At 35.9% G+C, this 17,667-nt stretch overlaps 1 protein-coding gene across 1 annotated transcript in view; it reads right to left on the minus strand.

Annotated features, from left to right (window-relative positions):
• Positions 1–17,667, minus strand: part of Iqcm (IQ motif containing M) — a 287,351-nt gene that overhangs the window by 82,196 nt on the left and 187,488 nt on the right. The window lies entirely within an intron of this gene.

Consider the following 17,667-nt stretch of genomic DNA (forward strand, 5'->3'; position numbering starts at 1 on the left):
CCATGAAAATTTTAATATTTAAACTTCTAAAAATATAACTTGAAGACCAGAAAGTCATCATAATCCCTGATAATGCTAAATTCTTAATGGGTCACAGTTTAGCCACATCATTGCTATCCAGCAATGATGAACCTTGGTTAACAGTAGAACTGATAAAGGCTACATGCCTATATTTATGTTATCTTCCTTCATTGTCCAGATAAAGGAAAAGCAATTGGACAGAAAAATGCTCTTTTAATTCCCATGAAATGATTTTTATGAATATGTAAAAATATACCTTTTCTATATCATAAGATAAACCTATTATTTTCTGCTGATTTCTAAGTCAGTAAACATTCGCCACCCAGATTATCTCACAATTTGAGAAGGAGAGAAAAGTAATAGTTTCAAAGTGTACTTGCACATTTGCTAGAATCATCAAAATTTCAGAGTTTTGATTCTGCATATTATTTCTTAGAAATATTAAGGCAATTCAAGCATTTCCCATTGGGTTTCTTCCAAAAGTCCAAGATTAATTGCATGAGTAAAGATAGGCTTAAATAATTTATAAATGTGTGTGTGGACCACTGTGCTGTATTTAACTTCTTCCAGAGGATAACAAACTTAAAGGATAAGGGGAATTAGAGACCTGTTATCTCTCCTGTTTAATGAGGCTTTAAAGATTTTTCCAAAATGATACATGGAAATTAAAGGAAAAACAGATTATCAGACACTATGATAAAATAAATTGGCAGATATAAAAAACAGATTGTTTTTAGTGGTCCATGGCAAATTGACAGGAGATATTAGTTAAATTAATAACAAATATGAGCTCAACATATTGTATTATCTTGAGGAAATAGGGGGAAAGTTCACATAGTGTTGTTCAGGAAATGCACTGAGAAAACCTCCAGAAAGAACAAATAAAGAAAAAAAATGATGGATGGTTTTGACTAAATTAAATGATTTGAGGGCTGTGGGAATAGCTTGGTAGAGAAGCATGTACTAGTTGGGTATCAAGTCCTGTATCCATCCCTAGATTCCTATAATATGTATTATTACACATTCACATTCCCCCTTAACTGCTCCAGTTTTTGCTTAGAAGTGGCTTTTACAAGCATCACATTGCATCCTGCTGACAGAGCCAACTGAAGGAGACACTTATTGGCTCTCAGTATCTGGGAGCACAGTGCCATGTGTAGAAGGTGGGAAGGAGGAAGATGGTAGCAGGCCTGCATATCTTGGCAAAGCAGATAAAGAGAACAGGACTGGGATGAGTGCAATAGAAGAAGGATATACCTTTCAAAGGTTAGAACACAGTGGCCTCTACCTTCCAGTTATGCATGAAGAGCCAAAGGTTCTAGAACCTCTCAAAACATCGGCTGGGGACCAAACTTGTGAGCCTGGGAGCATTTCAGACTAAAGCTATAAAAACATATATTTAATAAACTGTGATTTGCGCATGGCATTTTTCCCCTTTAATACCAAACCAGGCTTGAGATATTGTACCAATAGCCAGCTTCTGCTTCTGAAACAGCAGACGAACCTTCCTGACCACTTAGTTTCTATACATCAGTACAAAATTCTCCTTTCAGAAATAGTAACTCTCTGGACACACTGCCCGCCTACAAACTCAACACTTGGGAGGCTGAAGAAAGAAAGTTGATACAAGTTCAAGACTAGGCTAGACTACATAGCAAGACCCAGGCTTAATAATATTAGCACCAACTAAATAGAACTGGCTGTGAACAATGAACCTGCTTGTTATCCAGGCAGCCCAAGTGAGCTAAATCTGGAGCTTACAAAACTAATGTGCATTTTAGGTGTATGCATCAATGTTGTGTCTTACTTGCTTTATCCAATGTTGTCATCTAAAAATATGACAAAAGCAATTTAAAGGAGATGTGGTTAATTTGGTTCACAGTTTGAGGGTACAAGAATACAGTCCTTGATGAAATGCAGATAGATCAAGGTGACAAGATCTTGAAATGGCTAGTCACATTGAACCCACCGAAAGGAGACACGAAATGATGATTGTCAGTGCTCAGTTCTTTCTCCTTTTCATTAGAGTTCAGCTTCCCAGCCCAGAGAATGCTGCCACCCAAAGTGGTTGGGTCTTCTTATCTCTATCTAATCCAAAGGACAGTCCCTCTCGGGTGTATCAAGTTGACAGTTGAAGGTAGTTACTATAATCTCTCTCTGAAATTTAGACAAGTTTTTTTTTTCTTTTATCATGCTTTGAAACTTAACTTACACACTTCTTTAGAAAAAAATTTAGCATGTATAAATTAAGACTGAAGTCAGTATCAAAACTACCCTTATGATGACAATATGATTCTAATAAAATAAAGGATATGATCCTCTCTATGTATAAGGCATACATAGAAATACAATTTGCATTATCTGATCATATTAGTAAAAGATTAAGAGGTCTGCTAAATACAGCCTTACCAGAATTAACACAAAATCTTCTTGATTTTAGTGGATTCTTATTCTTCTTGTTATTTGGTTTATTCATTCACAAAATAATAATAATAGCTGCTTCTCTGGTGATTTGCCAGAAGTTTTGGATCTCTCTCACCAGAATTTTAAAAAGAAGGTTTCAAATTTCTGGCTGCATCACCAACTGTTGGAAATTGAACAAATTTCCATTGAGTTATCACAGAGTCAAGGAAGAAATAAAGAATTTAAAGACTTTGTAGAATTCAATTAAAATGAATACTCCATATACCCAAACTTATGCTATACAATGAAAGCAATGCTAAGAGGAGAATTTGTAGAACTAAGTAACTTTATGAAGAATTTGGAAAGATCTCAGTCTAGCAACTTAGCAGCACAACTAAAATCTCTGGAACAAAAAGAAACAGACACACTCAAGGTAGTAGATGGCAGGAAATAATCAAACTGATGCCTGACATCAATAAAATATAAACAAAAAGAATAGAAAGTATGAATAAAACAGTTACTTCTTCAAGAAAATAAAACAGAACAACCCTTATCTAAAGTAATGGAAAGAAACAAATAGATTACCAAATAAACAAAATTAGAAAAGAAAATAGTGACATAGCAACAAACTCTGAGAAAGTTCAGAGAATCATTAGGTCATACTTCAAAAATCTGTACTCCATAAAACTGTAAAATCTAATATAAATGGACAAATTTCTTGATAGATACTATTTACCAAAGTTAACTCAAGATGAGATTTAAATATAGACCTATAACTGTTAGAAGCAGTCTTTGAAAGACTTCCAACCAAAAAGGCGTGGGCCAAATAGTTTTAATGCAGAATTCTATCGGACAATCAAAGAAGTGCTAATGCCATCACTCTTCAAATTAGTCTACACAATAAAAACAGAAGAAAAATTGCCAAATTCTTTCTATGAGGTGACAATAACTCTGACACCCAAACCACACAAAAAGTCAAGAAGGAAAGAGAAGTACAGTCCAATTTCCTTCCTGAATATTGATGCAAATATACTCAATAAAACACTAGCAAACTGAATCTGAGAACATATCAAAAAGTTCATCCACCATGACAAGTTGGCTTCATTACAGAGATGCAGGTATGGTTCAACATACAAAAATCTGTCTATGTAATCTAACATATAAACAACTGAAAGAAAAAAAAACACATGATCATCTAGATGCTGACATGTCATTGAAAAACTCCAATACCCCTTCACAACCAACCCTTGGATATTAGGGATAAAAGGGACATACCTAAACATAATAAAAGCAACATACTAAAGTTGACAGTCAATATCAAATTAAATGGAGGTAAAATCAAAGCAATTCCACTAAAATCACAAAGAAGACAAGTTTGCCACTCTGACCACTTATTCAGTATACTGTTTGAGGTTCTGTTAGAGTAACAACAACTAAAGGAAATCATAGGGATACAAATTAGAAGGAAGAAATCAATGTATTTTTATTTTTAGATGATATGACACTATACATAAAGGACCTGAAGTATACCAGGGAACTCCTGATTCCCCAATTAAAGATGACTAATTCCTTTGGTTAAGTGGTTGAACACAAGAATAACTCAAAAAATTAGTAGCCTTTCTATATTCAAATGATAAATGGGTTAATAAATCAAGAGAATCAATACCCTTTATAATAACCACAAATAATATAAAATAGCATTATGTATCTCTAATGTATTTCTAAACAAGTGAAAGACCTGTATGACAAGAACTTCAAGTCTTTGAAGAAAGAAATTAAAGAAGATATTAGAAGATGGAGAGATAGCTCATGTTCACTAGAATTAACACAGTAAAAATGGCCATCTTACCAACCTCAATCTACAGATTCAATGCAAAATTTCCATTAAAATCCCAATACAATTCTTTATAGACACTGAAAATAATACTCAACTTCATATGGAAAAACAAAACATTCAGGATTGCTGAAACAATTCTGTACAATAAAGGCAATTATGGAGGTAACACCATCCCTGATTTCAAGTTCTATGAAAGAGCTATAGTAATAAAAACTGAATGGTTTTGTTACAAAAAGAGACAGATGGATCAGTTGAATTGAATCAAAGATCCAGAAGTAAATCCACACACCTATGAATACCTCATTTATTAAAAAGAAGCCAAAAATATACAATGGAAATGAGAAAGCATCTTCAACAAATGGTGCTGGTATAACTGGATGGTGGCATGTAGAAGAATACAAATTGATCCATATCTATCATGCTGAACAGAACTTAAGTCCAACTAGATCAAAGACCTAGACATGAATCCAGATACACTGAAGTTGATATAAGAAAAACTGGGAAATAACATTAAACACATTCGCACAGGAGACAACTTCCAGACAGAACACCAATAGGGCAGGTACCAGTTAAATTATGTGATTCCATCACATTAAATAAAACCACCAAGGACTATGAAAGGAAATTCTTTAGTGCAGTACATACAATGTTTACTAAATAATAATGACTCGGTAAGCAATATATATCTAGGAACAAAATTTAAAAACCTAAATTAAAGGAATTAGATACAAACATAGATGTATATGCATACATGACTAGGATTGACAAATACAAGGTATGCACACAAGCAGACTGACTGACCAAGAAGTAAATTTTGGAGACAAAACAAAAATGAAAAGCAGTAAGACATAAACTGTCGAGGTCTGAAGTGCAACACTCCCCTTGTTCTCTCTCAGAGGTTTCTGACTTCTTAAGTGTCAAGTCTTTCAAAGTTGGTAATTCTGCAACATGGTAGGTTTTACTTATGTCTAGTTTGAAAGATAGAAAAACATCTGCAGAGTTAATTTTCTTCTAGAAAGGTTTATAAGATAAACTCAAACTATTTTATCCAACACTCCATTCAGAAACAAATTAATTGAGTCTCTTCAAAATTTTGAAAGCTAAATCAGAGTAATATTTTATTAGAAAAATGTAAAGACATTCAATAATTGATTGATATGTGGCAAAAAGACAGATCCAACCTGCAAAAACTAGCTATTCTTATCCTCTATGAAATTCTAGGATTGGGAATTATGCTTCACCATAGATTCAAAAGCTTGCTTCTTAGGTACTCTAGACAGCCATCAAGTCTAGTAAAGAGCTGATGTGGGCCATAACAATGAAGTATGTAGAGTCTTTCTGTTGCTTCTCTACTTTCAGCACGGCTAGATTAGTGCAGTGGAAGTGTGAACTTTGCTGCACATCTTCACAATATCCCCATGTGCTTCATAGAGCAGCCCTGAGTGCAGAGAAACAGGACTCTAACTACCTGAAGAAGCACTACACCCCTGTTCTTAAAGGTTCTGCCACAGGCAATGATCAAGATGAGAAAGATAACTGACACGTCTATCTATTCAATGGGATAAGGCACACACAGATGGAAAGAAAGGATGCTCTCTGCTAAGGCTCATTAACATTGGCGTCTTCATGCCAGATGTGTCAGTTCCATGTTTTGCTATTAGTGGGAACTCAGTAAATGTTGACTGTTGGATCAAATGAAAAGATAATCACAAAGAATAACAACAAAACAATACTTTTACAATAAATTCTAATTGTTAAAAATACATCATAGTGATATTTTATTTGTATTTTAATAAATAAAGCTTGCCTGGAGATCAGAGAAGAAAACAGCCCCTCTGGTCATCCTTACAGACCAGGCAGTGGTGACACACACCTTTTATCCCAGTAGCCACACTAGTTTGCCATAGAAACTGGGCAGTAGTAATCCCAGCCCTAGAGAGGAGTATAAGACAGGAGGAGACAGCTCTTATACACAGTTTCATTCTGAGATTCCTGGAAGCAGGCTCTCCATTTTGGATTGAGGTAGAGGTAGAGGCCGGCTGTTTTGCTTTGCTGACCTTCAGGTTGAACTCCAATATCTGTCTCTGGGTTTTTATTAATCATGCTACAATACATGATATACATTTTACTATATTCATCATGTTAGGCATGCAATTCAGTAATGTTGCTTGCATCCCTAACGCTGCACAACAGCCACCACTGTCCATGTCTAGAATTCTCTTCATTCTGAAGAAAATGGAACATCGAGACTGAATTAAGCAGTGATTTAGTTATTAAGCAGTGATTCTTCATTTCTATTTGAAGCAACTCCTGGCAACCACCCTTCTACATTCTACCTCCAGGACTGTGTCTGCTCTCTGTACTAAGAGAAGTGTGATTACAGGATTTGTCTTTTGTCACTGACTTCTTTCGTTTATCACAATTTCCTCAAAGCTTATCTATGCTATAGCGCACGTCAGACTGGGTAAGTGTGATGTACGTGTAAGTTGGATTGCTTTCATGTTTTAGCTATCACAAATACTGCTGTGGACACAGAATTGTCTAATATTTCTAAGACCAAGGTTTCAGTTCTCTTGGATATATATTCAGAAGTAGGATTTATAGGTCATATGCTAATATTCCATTTTGATGTATATAGCAGCATTAACTGTACTCAGCAGATTATAAGACAAAAAGAGAGAGGAAGTTTGGAAGGTATGGGATGGAGTCTGGGAGGAATTTGAAGGGAGAGTAATATTTCTCAAAGGCAAAAACAAAAAAAATCAATTATACTTATAAACTTTTTAATATTGTGCTGTATTAGAAATTTTCAAATAAAAGAAAATATATTAGCTTAGATTTCTTTTCCAATTTAAAGTAATTGGGAAAACTTAGACAAAAGATTCTAACATAGCAAGTTTCTAACTAATAGCAACATGATATCTAAAAAAAAAAAAAGACAGACAACTGACATATATCCAGCGTGAAGATATATGTGGCAGTGTGCATCATTTCTGAGACAAGAATTTTCCATTAAAGACCAAGTTTTCTCAAGATTTGGATTAGGCTCAATGACTCTCTTGTCTTGCTGCACCCTACTATTTCCTTATTTCACTGTCAAAGAAGTGATAAAAGACTAAAGCAATTTAGGAGTAAATGTAGGCCACCAATATAAGTGAGTATAAATGGTTTGTGGCAAGGGATAAAAAGAATGTGTGAATTCTCTTAGAAATACTTAAAGCAGACCATATCTAAGCCAGAAAAAAAAAACACAAAAATCCAAAACTACTAATGTAAACCACTAAGACTTTACTGTCTTCCCTTTAAAGAAAGTATTAGAATGTGTAGAAGTAGTGGTCCTACTCTTTAAAATCAGGTACATTTCTAGGCTTTATTTGTTATATAGCCATCATCAGCTTTTAAGGTAAAGTATACCTACAATAGATTGTGTGTGTGTGTGTGTGTGTGTGTGTGTGTGTGCATGCGCATGTACAGGTGCATGCATGGGTGCATGTATGTGTGTGTATCTTTGGAGGACAGTAGTCAACTCCAAGAATTGTCCGTTTTTCCTTTACTGAAAATAAATTTTTTCATACAATATATCCTGATTACATCTTCCCCTCCCCCTACTCCTCCAAGTTCCTTTCCATCTCCTCTCCCATGCAGATTCACACCCATTATATATCTTGTTAAAAAAAAGACGCATCTATGAAATAATAATAAAATATAATTAATAAGATAAAACAAAACAAACACATCTGCTTAGGAAAAAACACCAGAAGCAAACGAGACCAAGAAAAGGCACAAGAAACATATATAGAAACAGAGACCCACTCATTCACACACTCAGGAATCCCATGAAAACACAAAACTACAAGGCATAATATAATCACAAAAAAAGACCTGGTAGGGTTTAAAAAATCAATAATAAAAAATTTAAAATAAAACAGAAAAAAAAACATGAAAAGAAAAAGGCCTGTCATGACACCATGAAATGAGGAACATCCAAAGATGTCCTCAAGTTCATTTTCTGCTGGTCATCTACCGCCGGGCATGCAGCCTGCCCATAAGAGAAATTTGATTTACCAATGATTCTCCCTTGGAGAAAACTAAATTTTTACTTTTGAGTGTTTATTTATTGGAGATTGCTTCTGGATTTGTCAATGAATGAGTCTCCCTTGGAGAAGACGAAATATTTGCCTTTGAGTGTTTATTTATTGGAGATTGCTTCTAGGTGAGGGATGGGGCATGTTTCTGCCTCTCCTTTTAGCTCTAGGACCCCATCTAATGCAGACCTGTGCAGAACCTGTGCATTCTGCCTCAGTGACAATTACTTCATGTGCTCCTTGGTCATTGTGAATTCAGAATGTCTGTTTTCTTGGTGTTCTCCATCCTCTCTAGCTTTTTACCCTCTTTCTGCCTCCTCTTCCACGGGGTTTCCTGAGCTCTGAGAGGGAGATTTGTATTTGATGGAGACATCCCATTTAAGGCTGAGTGTTCCAAGGTCTCTCACTCTCTGAATATTGTCTAGCTGTCTTCATCCTATTTTTAGGACAGGGTCTTTCACTGAATCTGGAGCTGAAGTTTCTGAGCCTTCTGAGTCTGCCTCTCTGCCTCCCAGCCCCAGGATTACAGATGCCCATCCAGCTTCATATGAGGGCCTTGGATGCAACCTTAGAGTCTCATGCTGTGAAGCAAGCAATTTACCCATTGAACCATCTCTCCAGCATCCCTAAATATTTGAAAATGTACTATCAAATTATTGATGAATTATTACCTTGCTAATGTTAATACTTTACATTCTTGCTTAGTTAATTTTATGATTTGCCAATTCTAATGCACTGCCAGGGATTTGGTTCTTCTAGAATGCCCAGCTGACATCACTGTTTTATAAAAGCACAAGCTGAGTGGGAAAGTTTTCACAAGCTGCATGGTCAATGAAAGGAAGGACCTTCTTCAGAGACCAAAAACAGAATAATGACCTTCCTCAGTCAGACTAATGAAAGTTCACTTTAAGGACAGTCTCCATCTCACTGGAGGTAGGTGTTTCTGTGGCTGTCTAAAGACATTGGAGGCAAGGGAGGAAGTGTTAGAGGAACAGGTGCCAATGGAAACCATCGCTTTTTTCCTATCTCTACAGCTCCAACCTTTATGAACAGAACACTGAAGTTGAGTTTCAATAAAGAGATGTGAATGCTTACTAATGCTTGAGTATCTGTCTTCTCTGTTATTCCACATGTGCCTTTTCACCCTCTCTCCTCTAGGATCCCATTAGTTATCATGGAAACAGTCTCTTACAAGAATAGAGTCATAAGTATTTTCAACAGAGGCAAACTGCCATGCATTCAATTCTCAGAGCTGGGTTTATACCACAGTTGAAGAGTATCAAAATTAAATTAGAAATTAGATTGCTGAATTATTCTGGATTCAACTCTAGGAGGCAGGTTGCTTATCTCTGCAGGAGAATCTATGAATCTGAGCTGCCAAAATGATTAGACAATGAACACCACACTGGGAGAAAATGGATTTGTAGAAGAAAGAAAGAAATAAAATCTCCCATCCCTCTGCTACAGATTTCAAACATCCCTTTGGCATGAAGTACTTGAATTACTGCATTGAGAAGCTCTTAGTACTATGGAAACAGCACAAATTCAATCATTTATAGACTAGCCTTTAATTGGGAAAAATAAAAAAGTCATTCAAGTCATATTAGAAATTCACTTATACACACATGCAAGGTGATGACTGCTAAATTCAGGGCTCCCGATAACAATTTTAACCTTATTCTTTAAGTCATGAAGACAAACGATGATCAAATAGAGAAATCCAAAATGAGCTGCTATAAACAAGCACATTGTACTGCTGCTATTAGCCATAATTGGGTTTTGGAAGAAAACAGAAGCTGGATGCAATGTAGGTAATTAAAGAACAAGCTTTTGCTAACACTAGCAATCAAGAGGCTGTGGTTTTACAGACTCTGAATATATTGTGATGCCCTGAAACTAAATAAGTAGTGTCTTTGCTTTCTTACAACACTGAGATCTAATACAAGCTCACAAACTATTTACTACCCATTTACAGCAAAGAGGAGCATTTTCAGAATCCTGAATTACCACAGATATCTCATTCTGAATCCTGGAGTGCTGAGAAAAAAATCAGTTATGAAATCATGCTAGATAAGTAACAAGTCCCTAAAGAGTGCATTACTGTAACTACAATCTCAACAGTAAACAAATGAATGAGGTTTTCTCTCTCTTTAAAATGAACCCATTGGTCAGTTTCAGATGCCTAAAACATTTTAATTAGGTACATTAGATCAAATACAGAAATTTAGATATGATAGCATGAAATCACAATTAAAATCATAATGAATATTAAAGAATTATTACAATTGCCACAGCAGATGTTCAGAATATCTGGATAAATAAACATACTTAGTTCTTTGCAAAAGTTCAGACATAAAACATGAAAATTACCCAGGAGATCCACTAAATAGAACCTTTTAGGAAATCCTTAATCATGTGCCTTTGAAGGAGCAGTTTTGCTCTCAAAGGAATATCTTTTCAGATAAAAAGTTAAACTTGCTTATTTCTTTTTAGGTAAAAGGCAGGATTATAAAACTTTATGATATTCCTTTTTCCTCTCTGATTGCCTATAGCATTATTCACAGACAAGTCAGTTAAGCTTACCTCAGGGTGTTATTCTACACCATATTATTGACCAAAGGAGCACAATTGTTCTCAACACCAATGAAGCTGGTGCATAAAGGGGGAGGGGGGAGTCAAATAATCCCAAAATGACTGTGAAGTGGTGTATTCTAAGACCTTTCTTTGTTAGGGGAGAAAACTGATGGAACTGGAACAGGGGTCCAACCTCAAGGTGTGAAGCGTGGGAAGAAGAGAGCAAGAGCTGGGCAGTCTGGAGGCTTTCTCTGGGTACCCAAAACTCATGTCCCCACCTGGTCGAGCCTCTTAAAAGGTCATTGGTTGAAGGAGGTTCCCCATTACCTCCCCCTTTTGTCTAAATAAGAGAGTTACAAATCCAATACAAAACTATATATACTAGGAACAGATATCAAGTATAAAATTAGAATTACAACCAGCATAAAGAATATTAAGCAAGGAATATATGCTAAATGTTTTAATAAACATTCTAACCTAAGGAGACTAAGCCTTACATTGGAAATGGGTTGACTTGATCATAAGAGGAAGGTAACTATGACAATCTAACCTTCAACCCCATTGAAGGCCTGAGAAGGGAGATAATATTACTTGAGTAGGCAGGAAGTACATCCAAGCAGCTTCCAAAATGTGCAGTAGATGACAGAGACAACTAGCTACCCAAGCAATTAACCAAAGTTTCATTTGCAATGTTGAAGCAAACAACTTTGGCTAAGGCCTAGAGTAACTGACAGATGATTTTCAGAGGCGGGAAAATGTTTAGAAACATCTTACCCTGTCTTGGCAAGGTTTGGCAGTCTTTTTTCTTGTTTCCTGGTTGTCCAGTCTGGATACCATGCACTTTGTCAGTGACTGAGGGATGGGCAGTTCCTTGCCCAAGAGCCTGTTGTTCCAAGAGGAAAGCAAACTCCAAGTGGAGTGTCTCCAGTGCTCAACATTCTCTTGAAGTAGATTGGTGCTGCCAGGAGCATATGTGTCTCATTGTCATGAAAAGTCTTAAGCTCTTAAAACATTTTAAATACCATATTCCAAAGGGCTTTGAAAGATTTGAAAAATATGTATCTAACTGAAATATATCTCTATATATCTAGAAAATCTAATTAACATGACTACAAGCATGACTATTATAACTAATTATCTATTAACTGGTATTTCTTAATTATATATTACATTTTCAAATAAGCTTCACAAACACAATACCTTAATAAAGAGAAAAAATACATATAAGAAAATTGACCTTAAATTTGTATCAATAGACCAAGATCCACACTATTGCAGAGTATATCATCTCTATAGCATAACCCCCTTTAAATATAAACAAACATTCATAAGCAATCATTTAGTAAATTTGGCCATAGTTTTCTCCAAAGTGCTTCCTGCTTTTTGTTGGGAAAAATATTTTTGGGGGTGTTCAGGGCATCTTGGTCCATCAAACCACACTAGCTTGGAAGGACTTCACAGATTCTCATCCTCTGTGGAAACAAAAGAAGAATAGCTTTTCCAAAGCAACAAATCCTTAGACCTAAATTTTGACATCAAGATACCTTTAAACATATATGTTGATTTAGCCTAGCAGCCCATACAATGAAATGTCTTTCTATACTTAGATCATTTTCAGTCATAAAATTTAAAGGAAACATGATCCAGACTCTGTGTGTATACTCTACCTTTACATGGCTTATTTTTCTTACTCTATTACTTTCTCTACAAGTTTACTCTGTCTGTTCAAAGGCTTTATTTAAAAAAATCATTTACTTCTTTTTTTTTATAACTCTCTGACTCTTTTTCTTCTCTCTCACACATCTAAGTACATTTTATCCAACACTGTGACCATTTTAGAGGTCTTTTCTATCTGAATCTGTCTTTGTTGTGTATCTGTAATCATTTTCTGGCCAGAAGTGCCTCTTTTTTCTTTTTATTTAAGCAGGCATGACTAGGACCAACTCCTCAGTTTTGTCTGTTGGCTCCACCCAGTCGGCTCCACCTAGTCCAACATGGCAGAGGTATGTTCACTGCCATTCTCTCCTCCACAGATCCAGGGTTGCAGCAGGTCTGTGTCCTCATTAGGCAATTAGTCACATGCTGCTCACAGACCCCATTTAAATGCTCCATAGCCAGACCTCCCAAAAGAGTCAGAGCTCTTTGTGCTGATAAACCAGAAAACTACCTTTTTAAAACTATGTGGGATTTTTTTTTTGTTTTTGTTTGTTTGCTTGTTTTTTTGCTACTGCTGAATCAGGAAGACCTCTCTTAAAGGAGCTGCTGTGTTCCTGCTCTCCAGCAGCAAACAGAGCAAGAAGATACATTAAACTCTGTTTTATTTGTGTTGTTGTTGTGTGTGTGTGAGAGAGAGAGACAGACAGACAGACAGACAGAGAGTCTAGAATTTCTGTAAAGCTCTCTCAGGCTTTTTTTTTTAAATGTAGATGTAGTCAACCCCATGTTGGGTGCCAGATGAGGCTGAACATGTAAAAGGAGGGAAATGCAAGTCAAATAATCCCAAGATGGCTCCAAAGTGGTGTATTCTAAGGCCTTTCTTTAATAAGGGAGAAAAGTCACTGAACAGGAACGGGGGTTCAACCTCAAGGTGTGAAGCATGAGAAGAAGAGAGCGAGAACGGGGTGGGTCAGTGGCTTTCTCTGGGTACCCAAAAGTCACGCGCTAAGCCGATTCAGCTTCTTAAAGGTCATTGGCTGAAGAAGGTTCCCCATCACACCAGCCTTGCCCTGTGGTTATGCTCGAATTAAAAGGACTGGACCAGATCATGTCCTTATGGACAAGTCACAATCTCCATCTTAAGTTCATGCCAGAACCAAGTTCCTCTGTTCCCAATTTAAATTATTTTATGTAGTGAGCATTTTGCATATTTTAGTCCCGTCTAGAATTAGTCTGTTGATCTTGGTTGAGTTCTATACACTGGAAAGTCACCTTCTGAAGCCTGTTGCCAGGTCTGTCCAGTTTTCCTGTTTTTGATGGAGTGGTATATTAATGAAAATATTTTCATTTTGGGAATGAATCTTATGGTCATGTGTGCAAACCTCTAAAGCTCCTTGAAGGTATAGATTAGCTTAGTATGAGATAAGATATAGAACACTTTGGCATCTCAGGATCTGAGAGATCAGAAGCCTGCAAATGTGTAACTTGGTGAATTTCTTCAGCATATGTCACTGGTTGCTAAAATGACAAGAATGAAAGCCTAAAGAGATGATTCAGTGATTAAGGTTGTTGACTGCTCCTCTAGAACTTACAGACTTAATAGAATGAACCCACATGTCAACTCACAAGTGTTCACAACTCCAGTTTTAGGGAATCTGACATTTTTTGGCCTTCAGGGAAACTAGGCAAGAATGCAGTATATAGATATGTATTTAGGCAAAAAATATTTAATTTTTTTAATTAAAAGAATAGCAACACTTATGGGATTGTTTGGGGACAATTAGTCAAGTCCACATTTATAAGTTACATGGAATAGTGCCTAATATACAGTAAGATAATCTATTATTAATAATTATTATTTCAGATAGGGAGACAAGGACATAAAAAAACCAATGGGTGTGACAATTTGAGATATGTAAACAAGAGTTTCTTAGATCTTTAAGAAGAACTAGGGACCAGATCTGGCTGGTGTCCATAATACCTGCCTTTCTAGCCTAGGTAATAGCTGGTACAAGACACTGAACCAATGTGCATATATGTTACATATATGTCTCACAGACTTCCAAATACTAGAAATATGCCTTCATTATCTAGGACAGAACTTCTCTATAACAGGAAGCTATCTGTTATAATAGATGCGAAAACTTTTCAGCTTAGGTACCAAATGAAAGGATATCATGATACATACCGAAAAGAAGTTCTCCTATTGGTCCTGGCTATGTGGGGACTAAAGGGAATATAATATGCATGGCAACTCTAGAAATCTCCAACTTTAGACTACCAAGAGACAGTCTTGAAACATGTCCTGGTAAAGAAAATAGCAGAGAATAATGAAGTAGCTTGGTCCTCCTCTAGGCACCTGAGAACATACCAGATGCAAAAGTCTCTTATACAGGTGACTCTAAAACAGATTGACCTAGGAAGATAATGAAAATGAGAAACTCCTTGCAGTCAGTCAGCTCTGACCATCACCATAATATTTTGGATTTCACATTTACACCAAAAACTAAATTGCTAAAAAAAAAAAAAAAAAAAAAAAAACTCGGTCCCAGTTTTGGCACTATTGAGTACGGATGAAATATCTAGGTGGCATTACCTAATTAAGGAAGGCTCAATATTGAGCATAGCCAGTGAGGATATTGAGAAAGGGGTACACATATCCATTGGTAGTGGTAATACAATCTGTACAATCATTATGGAAATCAGTGTGTGTTGCCTCAGGAAGCTGTGAATAGATACATCAAGATCCATCTATACCACTCTTGAGCATATATACCCAAAGGACTTGACACCTTACTACAGAGATATGTACTCATCCATGTTCATTACTGTTCTATTTATAATCACACAAAATTGGAAATAACCTAGATGCCTATCAACTGATGAATGGATAATGAAAATGTGGTACATTTACACAATTTATATTACTCAATTATTTAAAAAATGAATTTTTCAGGTAAATGGATGGATCTATAGAAACATCCTTGGGGAGATAACCCAGACCAAATGAGTTCAAGAGATTGAAGGAAAAATCTCCAGTATTAAAAATACAATTGAAGAATTCACTCATCAGTCAAAGAAAATGCTAGAGCTGAAAAATCTGCAGCATTGAACATCCAGGAAACCAGGGACACTAAGAAAACTCCAAACAATAAGAGTATTAGGAATAGAAAAAAGACAGTAATACCAGCTACCAGATCAAAATCCAGAAAATATATTGAGAAAAATCATAGAAGAAAATTTACCTTACCTAAAGAAGGATATGCCTATAAAGATATAGGAAGTTTACAGAATAACAAGCATATTGGATCAGAAAATAAAGTTCCCTTACCACATAATAATCAAAACACTAAATATACAGTACAAAGAAAAAATATTAAAAGCTATAAAAGAAAAAGGCAAAGTAACATATAAAGGCAGACCTATAAGAATTACACCTGACTTCTCAATGGAGACTTTAAAAGCCAGAAGGTCCTGTACAGATGTCCTGCAGATTCTAAGACACTACAGACACACGCCTGGACTACTATACACAGCAAAATTGTCAATGACCATAGATGGATAAAAAAAAATCCACAAACCCAGTCCTACAGAAGGTACTAGAAGAAAAACTCAAGGAAGTTAACTACATTCACAAAAACACAGGCAATAGATACTCTTATGCCAGCAAAATCCAAAGAAGTAAAACACATGCACACACACACATACACACACACATACACACACACATACACACACACCACCACCACACCAACAACAACAACAAAAACCACAACATAATAATAATAATAAATGGAACAAATAATCAGTGATCATTAATATCTCTCAATATCAATGGACTCAAATCACCCATAAAAGGACCATATTTTCTTTTCAGTACATCATGGAACCTTCTCCAAAACTAACTACATAGTCACAAAACAAGTCTCAACACATACCAAAAAAAAAAAAAAAACAAAAAAGAAAAGAAAAGAAAGAAGGTGAAATAACTCCCTATATCCTATCAGATCATCATGGATTAAAAATGAATTTGAGAAAAAATGGAAAGTCTACAAACTCATGGAAACTGAACAACTATCTACTAGATTATCATTGGGTCAAGAAAGAAATAAAGTTAAAGAATTCCTAGAATTCAAAGAAAATAAATGTACATACAGAAACTTATGAGCCATGATAGATGAGTGATAAGAGGAAAGATAATTCACACAATCGTCTAACCTGGGCTCAGAGGGGCTCCCAGAGTCTGAGCTGACAACCAGGGAGGCTGCATGGGACTGAGCTAGGCCCTCTGCATATATCTGACAGCTGTGTGGCTTGGACTTCTGTGACTCCTAACAGTGGGAGCAGGGGTTGTCTCTGACTCTTTTGCTCACTTTTGGGAACCCATTGCTTCTACTAGGTTGCCTTGCCCAGTCTTCATACAAGGTGGGGAGCTTAGTCTTACTACAACATGATATGTCATGTTTTATCAATAGTCATAGAAGGCCTGCCCGTTTCTGAATAGAAACAGAGTAGGAATGCATAAGGCAGTAGAGGGGAGATTGGGTTAAGACTAGAAGGAGAGGTTGGAGAGGAAACTGGAGTCAGGATTTAAAACAAAGTAAACACTATTTTCTACAGATAATATTCATTCTCCAAAAATAAACTCGAGATAAACTAGGGATTTAAAACAACCTAATTTTGAGTATTCTAACTATACTTTCATATAAATTTCTCTTCAAAAACATGAAACATTATATAATGTTAGCACTACCATCTTTCTAAATATTAATAATTAAAATTTACTGATATAATGTTCATGATGTTGCGTTTGAGGTCACACTCACAGACTCTGGGTTATACTAAAGGAGGTAACAACATTCTACTTAGATGGAATAGATAAGATCCCAAAGTCTCCAATTTGCACTATAAGGAAATTCTAAGTTAACTCTATAAAAAAAATAAAGGAAGTAGAATAAATTGTTTAAAGTAATGCCTAAAGCAAAGTTGATTATTGTAGTAGTTTAAATAAGAATGACCCCCATAGACTCATGTGTTTGAATCCTTGGCCCATGGGAAGCAGCATTTTAGGATGTTTAGCCTTGTTGGAGT

This window comes from Alexandromys fortis, unplaced genomic scaffold, assembly GCF_014885135.2.
Source record: "Alexandromys fortis isolate MF-2015 unplaced genomic scaffold, M_Fortis_MF-2015_v1.1 scaffold_185, whole genome shotgun sequence".
Classification (NCBI taxonomy): Eukaryota; Metazoa; Chordata; class Mammalia; order Rodentia; family Cricetidae; genus Alexandromys; species Alexandromys fortis.